Source organism: Tamandua tetradactyla, chromosome 1 (genome assembly GCF_023851605.1).
Source record: "Tamandua tetradactyla isolate mTamTet1 chromosome 1, mTamTet1.pri, whole genome shotgun sequence".
Taxonomy (NCBI): Eukaryota; Metazoa; Chordata; class Mammalia; order Pilosa; family Myrmecophagidae; genus Tamandua; species Tamandua tetradactyla.
Window position 1 is genome coordinate 208,152,888 of NC_135327.1, and position 22,898 is coordinate 208,175,785.

At 37.3% G+C, this 22,898-nt stretch overlaps 1 long non-coding RNA gene and 1 pseudogene across 1 annotated transcript in view; both read left to right on the forward strand.

Moving 5' to 3' along the window:
• LOC143675724 (uncharacterized) overlaps window positions 1-22,898 on the forward strand; it is a 79,511-nt gene that overhangs the window by 8,248 nt on the left and 48,365 nt on the right. The window lies entirely within an intron of this gene.
• LOC143679857 (septin-11-like) lies at window positions 945-22,791 on the forward strand (annotated as a pseudogene).

The window sequence follows — 22,898 nt, forward strand, 5'->3', positions numbered from 1 at the left end:
GCCTCCTTCTACCTGCTAGTGAGGTGGTTTTATTGGGACACTCTTCTTCCAGTGCCCCTCTTTTTTGCAATAAGCACACTGATTCCTACCTAAGGGCGCTTGGGCTTGCCTCATTTTTCTCCATCGGGGCCCTTGATCCTGCTTCTCAAAGACAGCAGCAATTATTTGAGCTTTTTCTCTGAATTCTCACTTTCTTTCTTTAGCTTCTACCTGGTCTCGATTGACAAATACCTTTGTGGCCACTCTATTAGTTGACTTGTGTTCATACCTGCAAACTCATCTGGCTTTTGGAGCTTACCTGAATGTCAGGGGCTGCCTGCCCTACAAAAGCAGCATTGATTAGCATTTGGCTCTCTGGGGCTTCAGGGTCAAATGGTGTGCATTGGTGGAAGGATTCCATTAGGCGCTCAAGAAATTTGCTCAGCAGCTCATCTGGTTTCTGCAAGACCTCTTTGATCTTGGTCATATTGGTGGCTTTTTGGCTGCCTTTCCAAAGGCCCTGGATTAGGGCCTCACGGAACCTTTGGAGGGACTGCAACCCCACATCAGTGTTTGGGTCCCACTCTGGGTCTTCTCCCGGAAAACTGCAGGTGGCATATTGGGCTGTGTCTAGGGTGCCATCAGGGTCATTCTCCTCCAGGTGTTTGTGCCACCCCTACCATACTCCTCCCCAGTGCTGAGAAGAGTTACAAGTAGCTGACTGCAGTCAGGCCAAGTGGGATGGTGGGTCTGGATAATGGACTGGAACAGGTCAATCATCATCTGGGGCATCTCAGTGTAGGACAGTGTGTGATTCTTCCAGTTTGGCAAGTCACTAGAAGTGAAGGGGATATATAAGAAGTTTCTTCTCCCTTCCTGAAAGTCTCCCTGGGCATCGACATATGGAGGGCCTCAGGTCTCTCTCATAGGCATTAAGGGTGTGGCTGTGGGTGTAGCAGCTATAGATGGCTGGGGCTGCATCTGCCGCAGCTCAGGGGGTCCAAGGATGGCTGGGCTCAGCAGAGCCTCAGGAGCTGCCTCTGGCTGCTGGGGGGATCAGGGGTTGCTGCGGAGGAGCTCGCTGGGCCATGGGTGTCGGTGGTACAAGGTAAGGTGGGGGTTTTCTTCTTCTTCCGGTGGTCTGGATAAAACTGGAATCTTGGACTTATTGCCTGGCTTCTTGTGGGATCCCTCCAATGCCTGGGAGAGAAGCACCTGGCAATGTCCATCAAAGCAAGTCTTTATCTACTCTGGCTTCTTCTTTGCGACCTCCAGCCAGGTGGCAATGCAGGGAAACTGATCTGGGTGTCCAGGCATCCCTGACACTATATTATAAGCTGCTTGTACTTTCTCTAAGTCAAAAGTTCCCTCAGGTGGCCAAACTACCCCAAGAGTGGGCCATTCTAGCCTACAGAATTTCCTGAGTTGACCAAGGGTCAGCTTGACTCTGCAATCATTAAAATCAGTAAAAGTCTCCTTAAAGTTGGACATCATGCACTGCAAGGGTGTCCCCATATCGGCAGAGCCAACAGATAGTAGGAAGGGTATACAGACAAACAACAAAGGGATTTTAGACAACTCAGTCCTTCTTTCAGTCTGGCTGCTCCCTAGCGGGACGTTGGGTGCCTCTTTGCTTTGGTGGTCTGGTATAAACCCCTGGCTGGCCCCCTTTCAGGGTTGCCCACCCTAACCATATGAGGATCACCATGGACTCGCAGAATCTGAACTCACTCACAGCCTGGTGCTTGACTCCTGTGGCCCAGGACTTCCATTCACTCACTCAGTCACGCACATTCAATCAACACTCCTTCTGCACCGCCCTTCCCAAAACTGAATCTGAAGACTCCCATTTCCCTTGGTCCTCCAGATGGAGACTGGTACTCAGAGAGTCTTGGGGGTTGATCAGGCCCCCTTCCACTCAGGCCCCTGGCCTTCTATGAGTGGGCTGATAACCTGACACACTCGAGTGCTTACCAGTCAGATGGGTGGTGCTCCTGACACTTGGTTCCTGAAACTATCCTGGGTTCATCACCACTCCAGCAGTGACGATGCCCCAGCTGGCGAGGTCAGGAGTCTAAGACGGGAAGATGCTGGTGCTGGCACTGGATTCCTTTGGGTCTCTGGTCTGGGCGATGCCACCACCATGGGCGAGGAAGGCGAGAACATCCTCCCCTCTTAGATCCCAGACAAGCCCCCAGAAATGTAGTGCAAAAGCCAGGATTGAGGCTGCAGGCCTCCAGGAACATTCCCTGAAATTAGAGCAGGCTGAGACTAAGGGACCGCAGTTTCAGGAAGCAAGTGATTTATTAGCTCATGCGCATGGGGCTCAGCCGAGACACTTGAAAGTCTAAGCCCAAACAAAAGGCAACCTTAGCTTTTATAGACTGTACAACATGTTAAAGACAAGGTAAACAATTGGCAGATTTAAGTTGAGAATGGCCCAGGGCTTATAGACAGTTGAGGGGCCCCCACCCAGGAATATTTTATTTTGCCTATGTGCATTTTCACCAGTTCCTGAAGACTAGGGGAGGGGGGTTTGGGATTTTCCACAGAGAGCACAGCTAAATCAGAAAGAGACAGAGGCCTGCCTGCTACAATATCATGCCAAAAATTCATAAAAGTCAAAACTACAAACTAATGACAATGGTACCTATTGAATCTGTGAAATGTAGCTTTACTGGTACTTTGGGGGAAATTCGTTGTTTAAAATGCTTATATTAAAGAATAAAAATCAAACGATAAGTAATTAATCATCCACTATCTTAAGAAATTAAAAACAAGAAAACACTTTAAGACCAAGGAAAGTAGATGGAAAGGAATAATAAACTAAGAAATTGATTAAATGGGACTCAAAGTTAAAATCAAGAGGAACTACAAAATAAAAATCTGATTATTTTAAATGTTAATAACATTAATAAACTTCTTGAAAAACTGATGAAGAAAAGATATGATGGCAAAAATGATCAATAAGAAGGCATAAAAAACAATGGAGCAAAACCTCATATGCAACGGTAATTAAATATGTAACAGATTATCATAAAAATTCTACGTAGCTGGAGTTATTTGAAGCATGCCAGCAACTAGAAACACTGAATAGTATAGTAAAGAAAAACGAGAGAAAAACTTTTTAAAGCTGGGTCCACAAACTTTCTCTGTAAAGGTCCAGATAGTAAATACATGTAAAGTGCAGTCCATACAGTCAGTTCTGCCAACTACTTAGCTCTGCCATTGCTCCACAAAAACAGGTATAGGCAAACATTTGTATACATATAACTGAAGGCTGCTTTTGTACTACAATGGAGGTGCTGCCCAATGCCCAAGACCATCTGGCCTGCAAAGAAAAAAATTTGCTGGAGCCTGGTCTAAAACACACCATGGAATCCTCCATGCTTTCTTTCTTTCTGTCTGCTGGAATGAAGGCATCTCTGGGGGCAGATCCACACAACAGAAGGAACCTCATCTCTGAATGATGGCATGAACAGAGCTCATGCCTCTACCCACCCACCCTCCCAACCAAGCAATGGCATTGGACTGTGGTGTGGGGAAGCAATAAACTTTTGTTATGCCACTGAAATTATGGGGTTATTTGCTAGAGCAGTTAGCCTCACCTGCCCAAATGAAACAGGACTAAATGAGACAGAAAAGATAAACCCTTAGAAGAGACATGAAACTGGTTATCTGATTGTGAAGAGGAATTCTTGTGCTGGTTTTGTAAGTGAGAAATCAGGACTTAAAGGGATGATTTTGATTACTGAATTTTTATAAATGTTCCTTTTGCTTTCAGGATTTTCAAATGGACAAGAGAGGGTACCTGAAAGCCCTGAACTGTAAATAAGCTCTTAAGACATATGAAAGTATTGTAAAAGCCCTTATCTCTTGTCTGGTGCTTTTGTGACTGTGAGCTGTTATGCCCTTTATTGGTCATTTTCTTAGTAGGTGCTAATGGTAAGGAAAACAGTCATTAGCTAGCTCAGCCTCTTATATTTGTAAACCATTGCTAAGCTTTGCCATTGAAAGATAGATAGCTCTGCCTCCTTTCCTTTCAAATTATGTTAATTTATGATAACAATGCTTAACATGTTTTCTTTTCAGTTTTGAACTTCTGCCTTGAATTTACTATCTGAAATGACCTCATCTTCCCTTGCTAGAATCCTTAAAAACTTTGAATCTCTTCTGTTCCGGAGGACAGATTTTTTGCTGTTAGGCTGTCTGCTTTCCTGTTACATGTTAGTAATAAACTCTTTCTGTCTTTGAAACTTGGTGTCTTAGGAATTGGTTACTTAGCATGTTGAGCAGAATAATCTAGGCCTTTGTCTGGTAACCATTTGGAACTGTTTTGTATCCCAGAAAAGCTATGCTTTTCTTTTTTTAAATTTCTATTTTTTATTTATTTTTATTCAACATAGCAACATACAAACACAAACATTTTTACCATATGATCATTCCATTCTTAATATATAATCAATAACTCACAATATCATCACATAGTTGTAGATTCATCATTATGATCATTTCTTAGAATATTTACATCAATTCAGGAAAAGAAATAAGAAAACAGAAAAAAGTTCATACATACCATACCCCATACCCTTCCTTTCACTGACCACTAGCATTTCAATCTACTAAATTTAAAAGCAGTGTTCTTTTAATCAATCTTGTTGGAGCAGACCATTGTGGGCTGGGGACTTTTGATTAGGTTGTTTCCATGAAGATATGACCCCACTGATTCAAAATGAGTCTTAATACACTTACTGGAGTCCTCTAAGAGGGAGACATTTTGGCAAAAACACCACAGAGGCTTGGAAAAGAAAATACCCTGGGAGATGCTAAGCATAGGGATGAAATCTGGGCTTTTTTCCCAGGAAACTAAACAGGACTCACAGACACCAAGAGACAGAAATGCCCCAAAGATACTAAGAGAAGACCTCCTCCTAATTTGATTCCAGTAAAATTAGAATTTGATTCCAGTAAAATTAGAATTAAAAGAATTAAACCAAGGAAGAAATAGTAATACCTCTGAAAATGTGGATGAGTAAAACAGAAGGTTGCCCCCCTCTTATAACATATGGCAGATAATTTTCTGAATAATGTTAGGGTTTCACTTATGAAAGGAAAGTGAAGGAGTGTAGAGGAGGAGAATGCTCAAAAAGAAGGAATGGAAAGACCTCAATGGATAAGGCAAGCTTTATTAGAGAGCTTGAGAGGGATGGCCTGAGGAACAGCCAAGCCTGAGGACTGACTGAACCAAGAGCCATGCTAAGGGAAGGGAGAGTGGCATATTTATAGAGCAGCGTTTGTTGAAATCGAGAAAAATGAAAAACAAAAGAAAAATGTCTTTGTGGTTACACGTCTGTGGTTAAATGTTTGGTATGCTTCGGAAATTGTTTGGAATAGGCAGGTGGGGCTCTCCAGTTTGCCAGGGTGGGTGAAGTTCAATCAGCCATGAAAGGTTAGGTCAGTTTAGACAGTTAAGTTCAGTTTCCTATTAGTTTCATCAACTTATGTGATATAACTCAATTTGCTGAGCTTGATAAATATACATAATGTAAAAATATGGCAATGTGCTTATTAGATACAACTTATGTGCCCCAACCAAATATATATATATATACTTAACATTGTAAAGCACTGTGATGCACAGTCTACTATAAATGTTAGTATAGAAAGGAGATGTATACTGAAAATACATTAATGACATAGCAAGTGCTGGAATTTGTTTTGTACTTTTTAAATACTTATTCACTTATTTCATTCTTCTTCTGAAATTTCTAAATACCTAAAGATTTAAAGGGAAATTCCAAGTTTTCTCTTTCTAATAATAATTCTCTAGCAGTTTCCATGTGTATATCCAGTAGCAGCTTCCCTTTAGAGCCTCTCAAGTTTTGGTAAAGGCGCCTGGAGCTTTTAAACAGATTTGCAATCATTAATTAAACTTTTTCACTCATTGTTCGTAAGTATTCAATTGCTTTCAACATTCCTTCAGAGCAAGAGATTGAGTTTATGATGCCATCCAGTGAGGATTTTTCCTTTCAAGTAATGTCGTCCAAATTAAGAGCAATATCCCTATATCAAATTTACCTCTTCTCCTTTGACTGATATGGCACTTCCCCAGAAGAAAGGAAGAACAGTAATTAGGAATCAGGGAAATGCCATTTTAATGAGCCACTTCCCCACAGGGCAGGAAAGAGTGAAAATGTGAGCAAGGACATCAGCAGTAGAATGTGATAGCTATTATTTCTGTCTTTCTGGCCCTCTTTTCCATTCTTTTTCTTCTAGTAACCTTAACTCCTTTTCATTGGGACTATTGAGCATGCCTGGCACTCAGACCCATGACAGCACTTGTCCCACCTGGAACATCCACAGTGACAATTCCTCTGGACAATTTCTGGTCCAAGTGATGGTCACATGGCCTAGGCTAGGCCAGCAGAAGAGTTCTAGCATGGAAAGTTTTACTTTTATGGAGAGTGAGGTCTTTATTCCTTTTTTATAAGAGTTACAAGTCTGTAGGACTGGGACTGTCCACAGCCATTTCTCTTGATGTATGGAAAGAACCTGCACAAGGAGACAAAGAGCATCAACACATGAAGAGAAGTAATAAAAGCATGCATGTGAGACAAATATAAAGAGAAACTGCCCTCAAGCATTGGGTCCCTAGCTCCATTACGTAGGCAAGATTCTTACAACACTTTTGTGATGCTCTGAGAACCTCAGTGTTCTTCCCAGCTCCTGTTTTATGCTTAAATTAGTTGAATTAATTTGTTATTTAAATATAAAAAAAATCATCCTAACAATTTAAATCTAGGAAGTGTGGTGGTAAAAATGAGAGGCCCCACAAATGTGGAACTACCTTGGTCAAGAAGTGTAGGGTGACAGAGAGGATTTATATTTGTAATGTGGTAGCAAAAATAATTATTATTGTAAGAATATTATTGTAATTATTCTGCAGCAACTAGTATAGATGTGATAGAAATACATCAGGATGTTAAAGTAAGTTAGTTACTTCTTCTGGATTTTAATGAAGATCTGTGTAAAAAAATGTAAGCTTGAGTCCAAATGGCTTTACTGAAAGCAGAAACAGAACACTATACAGCTTTATAAATTAAAGCTTGTTCTGCTTAAGACCATAAGTTTAAATGACTGAGATGCACATAATCACATAGCTTGCAAAAATGCAAAAACCAGCCTATCTCTCCGGAGTTAGTGATAGAAATACAATCCAAATGAGCTAAATCTTGGTCTAATTTAGAAAAATTCAAACTTGGAAAGACAACTGTCTAATATTCACAACTGTGAAAATTTCTAGCAGTCAAGTTTGAGAATGTAGCAGACAGTATTAGCCATTGCTCTTGTTGGCCCAGCAAACTCTTTTTGTTATTTCTTTTTTATCATCACATGGTAGTGTATTCATCACCATGATCATTTTTAGAACATTTGCATCACTCCAGGAAAGGAAATTAAAAAAAAAACAACTCAAACATCCTATACCATTTACTCCTCCCTCTTATTGACCAACAGTATTTCAATCTATCCAATTTATTTTACCCCTTATCCACCCTATTATTTATTTATTATTCATATTTTCTTACTTATCTGACCATATCCTGGCTAAAAGGAGCATCAAACAATAAGGTTTTCACCATCACATGGTTGGTCACATTGTAATATCATCTTCAAGAATAAAGGCTTCTGGAACACAGCTCAACAGTTTCAGGTACTTCCCTTCAGGCACTCCAATACACCATAAACTAAAAAGGGATATCTATATAATATGTAAGAATAACCTCCAGGATAACCTCTTGATTATGTTTGAAGTCTCTTAGCCATTTTGTCTCATTTCTCTCTTCCCCCTTTTGATCAAGAAGGCTTTCTCAATCCCATGATACCACATCCCAGTTCATCCCAGGAGTTCTGTCCCATGCTGCCAGGGAGATTTACACCCCTGGGAGGCATGTTCCATGTAGGGGGGGAAGCGAAGTGACTTCACCAGCTGAGTTTCCTTAGAGGGAGAGAGAGGCCACATCTGAGCATCAAGAGGTTCTCTGGGGGTGACTCTTAGGCATAACTTTAAGTAGGTTTAACTTAGCCTTTGTAGGAATAAGTTTCATTGGGGCAAACCCTAAGACTGAGGGTTTGGGTATCTCCACAGCTTGTGAGAATGTCAGGAATTCTCCAAATGGGGAAGCTGAATATTTCCTTCTATTCCCCAGTCCTCCAAGAGGAGTTTGCAAATACTTTTCATTCACTGCCCAAATTACTCGGTGATATATTGGGGTATCACACTAACCTAGACAAAGCAACAAGATCTCATGCCCTATTCAAGATTCCATGTACTTATGGTGTTCAACTAAACTGACCATACAAGTTAAATTAGGTAACGTGCTACCAAAATATAAATTTTGCACAAAATAAACATCTCTCCCTCTGGTCTCACACAGAAGTTGAAGTTTTAAAATATGGACCATATCATCCTTTACCCTGTTTTTTGATTTACCTTGATCCTATCCAGATAAGCTACATTCATACCTCTAGCTGAAGTCTGATCCTTTTTTCAAATTTTTTTTTATTTTTAACTAATCCAGTATCTGAAGGCCCTGGGCCTTCAGTTCCAACTAGCCCCTTACCAGGGAAATAACTCAGAGTGAGCTATTTGGGGATGGTCTTTTCAAGTTGGTAGCTTTGGTTACTATCACATGATATAATCATTTATAGGGTCTTTGGGGAAAGAAGCTTTAAATGTACAATTTCTTTTGCTGTAACTTCTTTTCATTTTAAAAAAATGAAAACTCACCTGTAGGAAAAAGTTTACATTAATGCTGGCAAGCACCTTTTTTTTTCTTAAAAAAAGCGAGTTTTAGATTGAAAAATACCCATGATGGAAAGAGCCCTTGTTGAACTGAAAATGGGAGGAAGGGCATTTTCTTCAGTACATATGATATTTCAGGCATTTACACTTACTAGTTAATCTTCATAATAACCATTATAAGTATTATTATCCCCTTTGACTAGAAACTAGTAACTTACCTGAAGTCATGGCCTCATTTTCATCTAGAAATCTGGATTTTAATATTGTTTTTGTCACTTATTAATCAGATGTGATTGATACATTTTCATGAGTACCAGTTGCAGTTCCATAATTTGTTTAAGATATCATAAGAACTGATGTATCTAATCTTCCAGGTCTGAAATTTATCTATTCCTTATATGCATAAAACTTGTGCTAACATGATTTTTTTTAAGTCTTCATTAGCAGATACTCATTGAGTTCCTATTGCTCTGTGGTGGGTTTGAGGGAAAACAGCAGTGAACAAGACTATTTGAGTCTCTACAGAACTTAGCAGACTAAGGACATTAGGATGGACTGTTTTATGGTTATACACAACGGACATTGATTTTTCAGTAACTAAAATTTCATGGTTGTCTTTTCCCTCCCTTTTTAGATGATGAAGAAAGCCAAGACCATGATGAAGAATGCTCAAAGAAGATGAATCGGTTGGGGAAGAAAGGGGAGGCAGACAGACACGTGTTTGATATGAAGCCCAAACACTTACTCTCTGGAAAGAGGAAAGCTGGTAAAAAGGATAGAAGATAAGTGTCCTTTTGAATTGAAATTCACTGAACTGATTTTTTTGTTCTTTGTTTTTTTTTTTTTTTTTTGGTTTGGTTTGATATAGTTTCATAAAGTTGAAGAAATGATCTATAAACTGAGAAAGGCAATGAAAATAAGTAAGGCATTTGCTGCTTTGCTGGAAATCATAGTTATTTAACTATACCAGTGTGAGAAATTTATTCCTACATATTATTTCAAATATTCTAAATAGACAGCAATTTCTGTGTTTAATGGTGTTTTGATTGCTTCAGAGTTGGAGAACTGGAAAGACTTACTGATATGATGACACTTCTGATAGAGAAAATCCTTATTTTCTTTGGCCAAGGGGAGCTTTTCTTTGCCACACACAAATAGTCCTTTATTTGTGGAAAATATCCCCACTGTGAACTTGGGAAGAAGGCTACCTAGGCTGTGCTTTGTAGGCATGGGAGCAAATGGACATTTATGAATATATTAGAAACCAGCGCTTCAAACACTCTCTTAAATAATTTTGCATTCCATTATATAATGTATCATTATAAACTGTCTTCAATTACTTTATCCGAAGTAAACTTTGAGAAATACTTATTTAGTTCATTTTTTGGTTTAATTATGTAACACTATAGACTTGGGCAAATGAAAAGGGAGAAAAAAATGACATTTTTTTCAAAGAAAATATGCTTTAAATATTTTATTTTTAATTTTGCTTATAGAAAACAGTAATTAAATAGGGTCTTGTCTTTCTTGGACTACTAGTGTCCATTACTAAAAATTGCATGTGTTCAGGAAAATACAAAACACACCTTCAACTTCGACCTGAGAACCTCCTGGGAGCCTGTAGTCAATTTAAATGGGAAAAATTGTGAGATACACTTTAACCCAAAACCCCCAAGTTGTTTCCTCAGGTGTACTTGTAACAAAGTAAAATGTAGCAAACTTGTGAAATAAGTTATTAAAACATCACTTTCTGACCACATTACAGTTCTTAACTATTGCTTTGTATGCAGTAATGTGCAACTATTAGCAAAGTCCTCTTCACTTACACTTAGTTTACTTTTAAAAGTACACATGGGTATGACATTCTCTTTTTGGAATATAACTTGAGACTTTTCTGTAGATGGTTGTGTTAAAAATATCATGTTGTACATCTGCTTATACCATGTGCAAAAATTAATTCAAAATGAACCAAGAACTAAATGTAAGAGCTAAAATCATATAATGGCTAGAAGAAAACAGGGGAAACCTTGTATTAAGAATGGGCTCTTAAATATGACACCAAAAGCATGACAACTAAAGGAAAAGTAGATAAACTGGACTCATCAGAATTAAAAACTTTTGTTCATCAAAGGAAAACTTACCAAATGGGAGAAAATAAATGGAAGTATATCTGATAAGTGTTTAATGAGCATATAAAGAACTTTTACCTCTCAGCAACAAGAAGACAATAATTACCCAATTAAAAATGCACAAAGGTCTTGAATAGACAGTTCTCAAAGAAGATATTCAAATGGCCAAAAGCACAAAAAGATGCTCAGTATCATTAGCCAGTAGAGGAATGCAAATCAAAACCACAATGAGATACGAATTCACACCACTGATACATGCTACAATATGGATGAGTCTTGAAAACTTCATGCTGAGTAAAATAAGCCAAAGAACAAAAACTGTATGATTCCACAAACATGAATTTCTAGAATAAGCAGATTCCCAGAGAAGGTTAGAGGTTGCAGGGTCTAGAAAAGGAATGGGGAGTTATTACTATTTCATAGATAGAGCTTCTGTTTTGGATAATGAAAAAGGTTTTGTCATGAAAGTGGTGATGGTCACAATATTGTAAAAGAAATTAATGCACTGAAATTGTACACTTAAAAATGTTTGTTTGGGCGGTGTGATGGTGGCTCAGCAGGTAGAATTCTTGTCATGTCGGACACCCAGGTTCATTTCCTGGTGCCTGCCCATGTGGAAAAAATAACAGTGTTTGAAGTGGCAAATTTTATGTTATATATGTTAGCGCAAAATCATATTGAAGGTTTGTGATGTAAATTTTGTTACATACATACATACTGAAAAAAAATTATATTAAGACATTCTCAAATTCCAAGAGATTTTGATGTTTGAGGAAACATTAACCAGGAGAATCATCTGCAGTATATGCTTGCAACTGTTGAATAAAGTAATAAAGTTCTGTTTAATGTGGATTTGATATCTTGGAAAAAGTCCAAGTGAGAGGTTGAGACCAAGAAGAGAAGTAAAGCAAATATAAAGTTTATTTCAGGCTTCCAAAAGGTGATAAAGAAAACTAAAGGCATTATCAATAAGGAGTGAAACATAAAGCTCTTTGTCTACAAGTACATTATTTAATTTATTATTTAAGATACTGCTTGAAGGAGAATGAGCTTGCTTTAGACATCTCATCATTTAGACTGCAGTAAATTAAGGAGCACATGTATAGGACCTGTATTACTCAAACTTAGTGAAGCTCAGTCAATTATAAAACCAGCCTGAGTGGGCCATCAAAGGCATTTTTTAAGTCTCCGGGAAGATTCCCTAGTCCTTAGGCTTTTGCCAGAGCTAAATAGGTGTGGCATCTCAGGCAATTTGGATTCTGTTGCTACTCTTGGTGCCCATAGAACTGACTGTTGGTTTCTTCAACTGGGAGTAAGTATAAGTATGAAAATTTTGCCACCATGATATAAATTTTTTATTATTCTTGTATAGTGCCCGAAAGTTAAAAATGTACTTCTAATCATTTGTTTTCTTCTACACTTTTATTCCTGTACCTCTGTCTTTTTTCTCTTGCCTTTTATGCCCATATTTCCACAATGTTTCTACCCTTATTCCATGGTAAACAAGTTCCCCTCTACCCTTAACCTCTTTGATAAAAACTTTTAGTGGCAATAACTGTTTTGACAAACCCTTCACTATCTTCCCTAGTTGTAATTATTTAGTTTTCTACTTCCTCTAGAGTCATTATTAATCTATTTTCTCTAAAATAGTCCATTTTTCAAGGCTGTTCATATCCAATAGCTAGGAGTATCTGTTCTTCTATAATTAAAAAAAATCTCTACTATTTATGCATGTTTTCCTGAACTGTCTGCCGATATGATGTCCCTTTACCTGAATGTGCTTGGAGTGTGTAGTGCTTTTAAAAATACATTTTATTGGCAGTCAGAGCCAGAGCTATGTTCTGGCTGTGGCAGTGGCAAGACCCTCTGTTTCAAAAAGATAAAAGACATTTAGGAACATTACCTGTTTCATCAACTTCTCCTTGATTTGTCCAGAAAAAAAAGGAAATAATGATTCTGGAAGCAAAATAATCTCATTTTGGAAAAATTGAATAGCTTGAAACTTGTCCCTTCTGGCCATATTGGATTTGACAGTCTCCCTGACCAGCTGGTCAGCAAGTCTCCTTCTCAGGGATTCTATTTCAACATCCTGTGTGGTGAGACAGGTACTAGGAAATCAGTGCTAGTGGACACTGTCTAACACCAAATTTGAAAGTGACCCAGCTACTGATAATGAACCAGGTGTCCAGATAAAAGCCAGAAGTTATGAGCTTCAGGAAAGCAGCATACAGCTGAAGTTAACCGTTGTTGACACCATGGGGTTTGGAGACAAAGATGATAGCTATAAACCAGTAGTGGAGTATATTGATGCATAGTGTGAGGCCTATTTGCAAGAGAAATTGGAGATCATACATTCTTTCTTCAAGTACAAGGATAGAAGGATCTATGCCTGTCTCTACGGAAGTTCACTGAAATCCCTGAAACTGGTCACCATGAAAAAGCTGGACAGTAAGTTGAACATCATTCTAATAATTTCAAAAGCTGACACCATTGCCAAGAATGAATTACACAAATTCAAGAGTAAGATCATGAGTGAACTAGTCATTAGTAGCATCCAGATACACCAGTTCCCCAAGTTGAAGAAACAGTGACAGAGATTAATGCAACAGTGAGTATCTGTTTCCCATTTGCAGTGGTCAGCAGAAAAATGACAAAGGCCAGGCAGCAATTTTGGGGTATGGTGTAGGTTGAGAATGAAAACCATTGTCATTTTGTGAAACTCTGGGAGATACTGATCTGAGTGAACATGGAAGACTTGTGAGACAGACTCATTTCACTGAACTTCCTGGCACTATAAGTGCAAGGAGGTGGGCTTCAAAGACATGGATCCTGAGAGCAAGCCCTTCAGTCTTCGCAGACAAATGAAAGACAACAGAGTGAATTCTTGGGAGACTACAGAGGAAAGAAGAAATGAGACAAATGTTACTGTCTGTTCAAAAAGAAATTGAACTGAAAGATACAGAGAAAGAGCTTCACAAGAAGTTCATCCTAAAATGGGCACACCAAGTAGAAAAGAAGAAAGTGGAAGACAAGAAGAAGGAGACTGAGAAGGAGGTGAATAAAATTTCCAGAAGAAAGAAGCATCTTAATAATAACAGTCCTGGGCCCAGCAATCTGGGACTCAGAAACCAGACAGACAAGGATAAAAAAAATGCAAGCTTCACATAAAGCCTGGCAAGCCGAGGATGTTCCTGCATTCACCACTTTCTGTGGTAATACTGTGTCTTTGCCATCTGTGTCCTTTCATTTTATTTGCTTACGCTTCTCTAAATACCAATAACTATACTTATTTTACTAAATGTTTTTGGGTAGTGGGAAATAATAGAACAAAGGAATGACAGCAAAACTATGTGCAGCTGGTCTTTGTTCCTAGAAAGCAAATAGTTTGAAATGTCTGTTCAGCACAGCAGCAGGAGGCATGAATGTTATTTCTACGTTGCTTTGAAGTGAAGGAAGAAGGGTGAAATGCTGTTTGTATGTCTGATGTGAAAATTTCTCATTGCCTCAGCAGCTTACCTAAAAACCAGGGCAACCATGACAACAACTTGCATTTTCTTGATTATTCATCTCAGTGATTGCAAGATCTCTGAACTCTCCCTGTCTCTTCTCCATACCTGCTCCAAATCAAGGTAGATCTGTGTATAGACAGAAATGTGGGCAAGCACTGTATGAGTTTTTTCTTTTTAATCAGTAACATTATTTGGCCTGGGCTTGTGTGTCTGTTCAGAGTGTTTCCTCTTAATAATTTAAAACTACATCTGAATCCCTGTCTCTCACATCTTGGCCAATTTGGAGTAGAAAGACTGTCACAAGAAAACTTATGATTATATTCACTTTTTCTAGTGTAACCTTGATCCTTTCACAAATAGAGATCCATGTAATGTTCTACAAAAGACAATGGTTTCCTCAGTCTGCTTACTACCCCTAAGGAAAGGAATCTTTATGAACATGCCTAAAATTTGTTCTCACTAGGTTGGATAGGTAGGACATAATGATCAATCTCAGGATATCTGTACTACTTCTAATAAAATTTTTAACTAACCAAGAGGAGAAAATTTCCAGAAATGTTTCAAATAGAAAATTTGAAATTAGATTTGTCATCTGTAGCACAAATTTGAGGGGAAAATGGGGAAGAACACAACACAACCCATGAGTCAGGAAAGTAGAAATTCAACTTTACATATGGCTTCTATACTTAATCCTTTAATATTTGGCAATAAAGGAAAGAAGAAATAGATCAGCTGGTTTCTTGAATCCAGTTTTCTTGGAATTTTCCTCACCATTATTATCTTTACCTGCCCTCTCTGTCCAAGGCCCATTGAGGCAGTGCCTCAGAGCCTCCAATTTCAGGGGGAGAACTAACCTGTATACTATGAGGTTAACCATACGTGGCATAGAAAATGTCGTATTTATTTAATCTTTTCTGTACCTGTTCCTTCTGATGCTTATCCTCATCTTGATTGTTTTACTCTATTAACGAGATCCTCCCAGCGTTCTAACTCTATAGTCTCCTTTTTCTTACTTGGAAGGATATTTCTCATGACCCAATAATTCATGCCTGCAACTTCCTTTTGGCCATAATAATTTATGAATCAAGTAAATAGGATGGAATCTAACCCAACCACACACCCCCACATTTTTTTTCAATTAATAAGTCTTCCATAGATTGCAATGAGGATTTATTTATTTTCTTCTTTTTCTCCTCAGTTATAGTCTTCAGAGAAAGAAGGAATGGTCTTCCATGAATTTAGACTTAATTAGGCCAAGTAAGGAAATAGTTATTGAATCTCAGGGTGAGCTATCATTAGTGATATAAAGGCAGGTTTAGGAGTTATTGGACAAGGTGTTATTGAATATCTGCTTTTTTGAATGATTTTAGTCTGAGGCTTGCTACGGAACAGCCAAATCTGAGATGCTGATTCTAACCATCAACTGAATACTCACATCATGTTCTTGTTCCCACCACTGCTTGTGTGAGCATTTTTGTGTCATATGACAGAAAATACACTTTTAAATGGCTTCTGCCTCACTAAAACCTTATTAAAATGAGTCTAAAGGTATCCAATGCCTTTTTTTTTTTAAACATGGGCAGGCACCAAGGATCGAACCCGGGTCTCCGGCTTGGCATGTGAGAATTCTGCCAGCTGAGGCACTGTGGCCCGCCCCCAATGACCTTTTCTTTAAAATACCAAAAAACGCCAAAAAAATGCAAACATTCTTAACTTTTGATCATTTCATTCTACATATATAATCAGTAATTCATATCATCACATAGTTGCTATTCATCATATGATCATTTCTTGGAACATTTGCATCTATTCAGAAAAAGAAATAAAAAGAAAACAGAAATAAATTCATACATACCATTACTCCCACCCCTCCCCCTCACTGATCACCAGCATTTTACTCTAAATTTATTTTAACATTTGTTCCCCCATTACCCATCTTTGTTCCATATGTTTTATTCATTTGTTGATAAGGTAGATAAAAGGAGCATCAGGCATGATTTTCACAATCACACAGTCACATTGTGAAAGCTATATCATTATACAATCATCTTCAAGAAACATGGCTCCTGGAACACAGCTCCACATTTTCAAGCAGTTCCCTTCAGCCTCTCCATTATATCTTTTTTTTTAATGCAATTTTATTGAGATATTTTCACACAATATAATCTGTCCAAAGTGTACTCATAGTATCATCATATAGTCGTGTATTCATCACCACAATCAATTTTAGAACATTTTCATTACTTCCCCCAAAATAAAAATAAAAATAAAAAAGAATACCCCAAACACCCCAGGCCTTTATCTCTCTATTATATCTTGACTAACAATGTGTTATCTTTTTAATGCATAAGAATAACCTCCAGGATAACTTCTCGACTCTGTTTGGAATCTCTCAGTCATTGACCCTTAATTTGTCTCATTTCACTCTTCCCCCTTTTAGTCAAGAAGGTTTTCTCAATCCCTTGATGTTGAGTCTCAGCTCATTCCGGAATTTCTGTCCCATGTTGTCAGGAAGGTCCACAGCCCTGGGAGTCATGGCCTATGTAGACAGGGGGATGATGGTGAGTTTCTTGTTGTGTTGGCTGGAGAGAGAGACCACATCTGAGCAACAAAAGAGGCTCTCTTGGGGGTGACTCTTAGGCCTAATTTTAAGTAGGCTTGACCTATCCTTTGTAGGGTTAAGTTTCTTATGAACAAACCCCAAGATTGGGGGCTCAGCCTATAGCTTTGATTGTCCTCACTGCTTGTGAGAACATCAAGAATTCAACTTGGGGAAGATGAATTTTCCCTGTTTTCATCATTCCCCAAAGGGGACTTTGCAAATACTTTTTTATTCACTGTACAAATCACTCTGGGATTTATTGGGGCGTTACTCTGGACAAATCAACAAAATCTCATGTCCTACTCAAGGTTTCCTGTACTTATGGTGTTCAATTAAGCTGTCTACATAAGTTATATTAGCAAATGCACTAGTCAAAATATAAATTTTGTACCAAATAAACATTTTTTGCTTTAGTCTCACACATAAAGTGACATTTTAAGATATTAATTACTATCTATTTTCGGCACCCTGCAGTACTGACATTCCCTTGTTCTTCCTCATGCAAAAAACATTTTTAAAATTTGTACATTTAGTCACTACAATTATACACTCTAGGCATTCCTAGATTATACCATCTCAGTCTTTATTGTCTATCTTTCTGATTTCATTTGTGCCCCCAGCTCTTCTCCCTCTATTATTCTCACATTCAGCCTCATTCAGTGTTTTTACATAATTGTATTATGGTTAGGTAGTATTGTGCTGTACATTTCTGTGTTTTTACATTCAGTCCTGTTGCACAATCTGTATCCCTTCAGCTCCAATTACCCAATGTCTTACCCTATTTCTATCTCCTGATGGTCTCTGTTGCCAGTGAAATTCTCCATCTTTGTTCACTAATGTCAGTTCATATCATGGAGACCATACAGTATTTTTCCTTTTGTTTTTGACTAATCTCACTCAGCATAATGTCCTTAAGGTCCATCTATGTTGTTACATTCTTCATAACTTTATTCTGTCTTAGGGCTGCATAATATTCCATCGTGTGTATATACCACAGTTTGTTTAACCACTCATCTGTTGATGGACATTTTGGCTGTTTCCATCTCTTTGCAATTGTAAATAATGCTGCTATAAACATTGGTTTGCAAGTGTCCATTTGTGTCTTTGCCCTTATGTCCTCTGAGTAGATACCTAGCAGTGGTATTACTGGATTGTATGGTAATTTTATATTTAGCTTTTTGAGGAACCACCAAACTGCTTTCCACAGTGGTGTACAATTTGACATTCCCACCAACGGTGGATAAGTGTGCCTCTTTCTCCATATCCTCTCAGCACTCGTCATTTTCTGTTTTATTGATAATGGCCATTCTGGTGGGTGTGAGATGATATCTCATTGTGGTTTTGATTTGCATTTCTTTAATAGCCATGGAAGTTGAGCATCTCTTCATGTGCCTTTTGGCCATTTGCATTTCCTCTTGTGAGAAGTGTCTGTTCTAGTCTTTTGCCCATTTTGTAATGGGTTTGGTTTTTGTTGTTGAGTTGAATGATCTCTTTATAAATTCTGGATACTAGAAGTTTATCTAATATATTATTTCCAAATATTGTTTCCCATTGTGCAGGCTGTCTTTTTACTTTCTTGACAAATTTCTTTGATGTGCAAAAGTGTTTAATTTTGAGGAGTTCCCATTTCTTTCTTTCTTTCTTCAAAGTTCTTGTTTTGGGTGTAAGGTCTAGGAAACCACCTCCTAGTATAAGATTTATAAGATAGGTCCTTACATTTTCTTCTAAGAGTTTTATGGCCTTAGATCTAATTTTTAGGTCTTTGATCCATATCCAGTTCTCTAGGCACCATTGATTGAAGAGACTGTTCTGTCCCAGGTGAGTTGGCTTGACTGCCTTAACAAAGTTCAATTCTCCATAGATGAGAGGGTCTATCTCTGAACACTCTATTCAATTCTTTAGTCAGTATATCTATCTTTCTGCCAGTACCATGCTGTTTGGACCACTGCAACTTCATAATATGCCTTAAAGTCAGGTAGCTGAGATCTCTGACTTCATTTTTTTTTTCCCTCAAGATACTTTTAGCTATTCAGGGCACCCTACCCTTCCAGATGAATTTGCTTATTGTTTTTTCTGATTCTGAAAAGTAAGTTTTTGGGATTTTGATTGATATTGCATTGAATCTGTAAATCAAGTTAGGTAGAATTGACATCTTAACTATATTTAGTCTTCCGATCCATGAACACGGTATGCCTTTCCATCTATTTAGGTCTTCTGTGATTTATTTTAACAATTTCTTGTAGTTTTCTTTGTATAGGTCTTTTATCTCTTTAGTTAAATTTATTCCTAAAGATTTTATTCTTTTGGTTGCAATTGTAAATGGAATTCATTTCTTGATTTCCCCCTCAGATTGTTCATTACTAGTATATAGAAACAGTACAGATTTTTGAGTGCTGATCTTGTAACCTGCCACTTTGCTGTTCTCATTTATTAGCTCTAGTAGTAGTTTTGCTGTGGATTTTTCGGGGTTTTCAACATATGGTATCATATCATCTGCAAACTGATAGTTTTACTTCTTCCTTTCCAATTTTGATGTCTTGTGTTTCTTTTTCTTGTCTAATTGCTCTGGCTAGAACTTCCAACACAATGTTGAATAACAGTGGCGATAGTGGACATCCTTGTCTTGTTGCTGATCTAGGGGGAATGTTTTCAGTTCTTCCCCATTGAGGATGATGTTAGCTGTGGGTTTTTCATATATTCCCTCTATCATTTTGAGGAAGTTCCCTTGTATTCCTATCCTTTGAAGTGTTTTCAACAGGAAAGGATGTTGAATTTTGTCAAATGCCTTTTCTGTATCAATTGAAATGATCATGTGATTTTTCTACTTTGATTTGTTGATAGGGTGTGTTACATTCATTGATTTTCTTATGTTGAGCCATCCTTGCATACCTGGGATGAATCCTACTTGATCATGATGTATAATTTTTTTAATGTGTTGCTAGATTTGATTTGCTAGAATTTTGTTGAGGATTTTTGCATCTATATTCATTAGAGAGATTGGTCTGTAGTTTTCTTTTTTTGTAATATCTTTATCTGGCTTTGGTATGTAGGTGATGTTGGCTTCATAGAATTAGTTAAGTAGCTTTCCCTCCTCTTCTGTTTTTTGGAAGAGTTTGAGCAGGATTGGTACTAATTCTTTCTGGAATGTTTGGTAGAATTCACTTGTGAATCCATCTGGTCCTGGACTTTTCTTTTCGGGGAACTTCTTAATGACTGATTCGATTTCTTTACTTGTGATTGGTTTGTTGAGGTCATCTATTTCTTCTCAAGTGAGAGTTGGTTGTTCATGCCTTTCTAGAAAGTTGTTCATTTCATCTTCATTGTTGTATTTATTAGCATAAAGTTGTTTATAGTATCCTGTCATTACTTCCTTCATTTCTGTGGTTCAGTGGTTATGTCTCCTTTTCCATTTCAGATCTTATTTATTTGCAACATCTCTCTTCCATTTTTTTGTCAATCTGGCTAAGGGTCCTTCAGTCTTACTGATTTTCTCATAGAACCAGCTTCTGGTTTTGTTGATTTTCTCAATTGGTTTCATATTCTCAATTTCATTTATTTCTGCTGTAATCTTTGTTATTTCTTTCCTTTTGCTTGCTTTGGGGTTAGTTTGCTGTTCTCTCTGTATTTCTTCCAAGTGGACAGTTAATTCCTTGATTTTTGCCCTTCCTGTTTTTTGATATAGGCATTTAGGGCAATACATTTCCCTCTTAGCACTGTATTGCTGCATCCTGTAAGTTTTGATATGTTGTGTTTTCATTTTCTTTTGCCTTGAGATATTTATTGATTTCTCTTGTAATTTCTTCCTTGACTCACTGGTTGCTTAAGAGTGTGTTGTTGATACTCCACACACTTGTGAATTTTCTGGCACTCTGCCTATTATTGATTTCCAACTTGTTTCCTTTATGATCTGAGAAATTGTTTTGTATGATTTCAATCTTTTTAAATTTATTGAGACTTTCTTTGTGACCTAGCATATGGTCTATCTTTGAGAATGGTCCATGAGCACTTGAGAAAAAGGTGTATCCTGCTGTTCTGTGGTGCAATGTTCTATAAATGTTTGTTAAGTCTAGCTCATTTATTGTATTATTCAAATTCTGTGTTTCTTTATTGATCCTCTCTCTGGATGTTCTGTCCATTGATGAGAGGGTGGAATTGAAGTCTCCAACTATTATGGCAGATGTGTCTTTTTCATTTTTCAGTGTTTTCATGTTTGTCTCATGTATTTTGTAGCATTCTGGCTTAGTGCATAAATATTTATGATTGTTATGTCTTCTTGTTGAATTGTTCCTTTTATTAATACATATTGTCCTTCTTTGTTTATTTAAACTGTTTTATATTTGCAATCTAATTTGTTGGATATTAGTATAGTTACTCCTGCTCTTTTCTGATTGTTATTTGTATGAAATATCTTTTCCCAACCTTGCACTTTCAACCTATGTTTACCCTTGTGTCTAAGATGTGCTTCCTGCTAAAATGTGTTTCCTGTCTAAGATGTGTTTCCTGTAGACAGCATATTAGATGGGTCCTGTTTTTTTATTTTAATCCATTAAAAAGGTTTTAAAGGAGTTTATTGATATAAATATCATGTTCAATATAAAATACTCTATATGCCATTGTTTAAAACATTCAATAATTTCACATTTTGACTGTCTACTCTTTCAGCCTGATTTTCAGAGGTGAACCCTATAAACATGTTTTCAAACACTGAATTTCTTAGAGTAAGCAATTAATATAATGACTTTTATTTCAAGATTAATGTTTTGTTGTGTTTTTTTTGCATTAAAATTTTCAAGATCAAATTTATGGTGAGTCAGAGAAAAAAAGTCCAAAGAAAGTTATAGAGCAATTATCTCTCCTAATGTATTCCTTCTGAATTTTTTTCTACCACTCCTCCCCAACCCTGTTTAGTTTGTTATTTCTGCTCTTCTCTTTTCTTTCTATATCTGTGCCTTTTTTTGCAGTAGTTCTCAGCTCTGCACAGTCTAATTGGATGTGCTTTCACTTCTGCATGTAAATACAGAAGTAAGAAATCTTGGAGAGCTTTCTTATTTTTTAAAATTAGAGAAAATAAAGAAGATGGATGTTTTTTTTCTTTTATTCTTTTTTTAGTGGGGTATGGAGGGTATTCTAGTTTGCTAGCTGTTGGAATGCAATATACCAGAAAAAGAATGGCTTTTAAAAAGGAGAATTTAATAAGTTGCTAGTTTGCAGTTCTTAGGCCAAGAAAATGTTCCAATTAAAACAAGTCTATAAAAATGCCCAATCAAAGGCATCCATCCAGGGAAAATACCTTGATTCAAAAAGGCCGATGAAATTCAGGGTCTCTTTCTCAAGTGAGAAGGCACATGGTGAATAGTCAGGCCTTCTCTCTCAGCTGAAAGGGCACATGGGAACATGGCATCATCTGCTAGCTTTCTTTCCTGGCTTCCTGTTCCATGAAGCTCCCTGGGAAGCGTTTTCCTTGTTTATCTCCAAAGATTGCTGGATCGTGGACTCTCTGCTTTCATTTTTTTTCTTTTTTTTTTATTAATTAAAGAAAAAAAGAAATTAACACAACATTTAGAAATCATTCCATTCTACATATGCAATCAGTAATTCTTAACATCATCACATAGATGCATGATCATCATTTCTTAGTACATTTGCATCGATTTAGGAAATGAACTACCAAAACAACAGAAAAAGATATAGAATGTTAATATAGAGAAAAAAATAAAAATAATAATAATAGTAAAAAAAAAAAAAACAGGAAAGGAAAAAGAAAAAAAAAGACAAACAAACAGAGAGACAAAAAAAAAACACCTATAGCTCAGATGCAGCTTCATTCAGTGTTTTAACATGGTTAATTTACAATTAGGTATTTTGGTGCTGTCCAT